Raw genomic sequence first — 2406 nt, 5'->3', positions numbered from 1 at the left:
CAGACTGTGCTGTAATTGTCTCTTTACTTAACTGTTCTCCCCACCAGACTGTGAGCACCTTTGAGCAGGAGCTGTCTTTCTCACCAATTGTTACTCAGACATGCAGGAACTCAGCACTGTACTCAACATTCCTAGTGTCTACTCTGTGTCAGACACTAATTTATTGCATGCTGAGGACCTTGCATGGTGCGTGGCACATAGGAGACCCTCAACAAATGTTTGTGGAATTGAATTCAGCCCAACATATGATTTCGTTGGCTACTATTCAAAGATTTTCACTCTAATGTGAGAAAATCTGAAAGTATAAGTTTTTTGCAGTACATTCAGGTGCACTTCTACTTTCAGTGCAAGCTAAAACTTTCTTCTTTACTCACTGGCACCCTCAACTCTAGTCATAAAAGGATAAGATTTTTTTCCTGTCTTGTTTTATCAATGTCTTACTTTTCTGGTCAGACTGCATTTTGGCGGTATTCAAGATAGAGAACAATAATGTCTACTATCTTTCCAGGATAATAGTAATTAACCTTTGGTGCTTAGTAATCAGATAGACCTGTGTTCAAACCCTGATGCTGTCACTGATTACTGGGGTGTCACATATATTTTATTTAATTTTCAGAACACACATTTTCTCATCCACATCAAAACTGGGATAATAATAGTACCCACATCACAGGATTGTGGTAAGGAATAAATGAACTATTAAGAGCCTCTCTCAGTAGTTGACAAATAGGACTTGCTAAATTTACCTACATTGATTCTGTTTATGAAAATGCTTTTCAACTTTTCAGCATTTATTTAATAACACTTATTGAAGATCTATGATGTCTAAAGCCTTGCAGCATGGAGGATACAAAGATGCTTACCTTAAATCTAGTAGAGGAGATAAAATAACAGATAGACAAATTTCTCTATTAAAGGAAGCATCTACTAAGTGCTACAAGTTTGATACATTGCTATTTCTCAACATGGCTTTTATAAAATATTGTTGCTGGATCCCGCCCCCAAAATTTTTGATTCAATTGGTCTGGGCATCTGGTAGTTTTTTAAGTACACCCTGGGTGATTTCGTATGTCACAGACTTTAGAACTATAGATAGATATAAAAAAATCCAATAAGGAAGAAATTACTTCCAGCTAAGATTCCTGAAAAAGGCTTCCTATAGAAAGAGGTATCTTGAGGGACAGGTATGATAATTTTTAAACTTAAGTATCGTAATTTTTGTTGTAAACAATTAAAATGGAAAAGACTGTTTAAAAAATGAGTAAAACCTCATCTCCAGATCCTATCATTCTTTTAAAAGTCTTTATTTTTATATAATTTTTCTCCCCTTTTTAGTCCATAGACATACTTGTTTCGTGAAAGCAGAACTATTCAATAGAAATATAATTTGAGCCAGAAATTAAAGCAACATATGTAATTTTAAATTTCCCAAGATTCATATTATAAAAATTAAAAAAAATAGTAAAAGTAATTTTAATTTTTATTTAACCTAATATATCCAAACATTATCATTTTAACATGTAAGCAATACAAAATTAACAAGATATAACACATTCTTTTTGCATACTAAGTTTTCAAAATCCAGTGTGTATTTTATATTTACAACACATCTTAATTTGGGCCAGCTTCATTTTAAATGCTTACTAGCCACATGTGGCTGGTGGCTACCATGTTGGACAACATTGTTCTAGAAGGAATGATTTATGCAAGGCATAGAAGAGAATCAGAAGCAGTCAATACATTTTAACTATTGTTATTGTTACTGATATAAAGATCTGGTACAAGACAAATCCCATAAAATTAGACCACAGTGTGGACTACCTTGAATCTGGGTTAAGGAATTCATATTTTATTTAACAACCATTAGAAAACACTGACAATTTTGAGTAAGAATATGATTTAGCTGGAATATTTTAGATGAACTGGAAGAAAGGGCATTTGGAGGTGAGAAGACATTAATTAGAAGTCCAAGGGAGAGGTAATTATGGCATGGATTCTAGCCAAGGCAGAGGAAATGGGAAGGATGGAGCAAATGGGATGACATTCACAAAGACATGGTGATTTATTTAATTTGGGATTGTAGTAGAGAAACAATAGAGTAAAAATGACTCATTAGCAGATGGGAAAATCAGGGGGAAGAGTTGTTCTAAAGTGTAAAGGAGTGATTCTGTTCAGTTTTTGTCACATTGAATTTGAGATCTAAGCAAGACAACTTCCTGATACGAATGTGTAACAAACAATTAGAATGTGGGATTGGAGTTTACCTAGAGTGAGAGCTGAAACCAGAGTAGAGGACGTAACAGAGGAGATCTGTAGGGGAATATGAAACCTGTCTTTCAATACCTGGAGAACTGTTATTTGGGAAAATTGGTAGAGTTTATCAGTGCAGCTCTGCCAAGGCAAAAG

This window comes from Lemur catta, chromosome 6, assembly GCF_020740605.2.
Source record: "Lemur catta isolate mLemCat1 chromosome 6, mLemCat1.pri, whole genome shotgun sequence".
NCBI lineage: Eukaryota > Metazoa > Chordata > Mammalia > Primates > Lemuridae > Lemur > Lemur catta.
Note: the sequence above shows the minus strand (reverse complement) of the source record.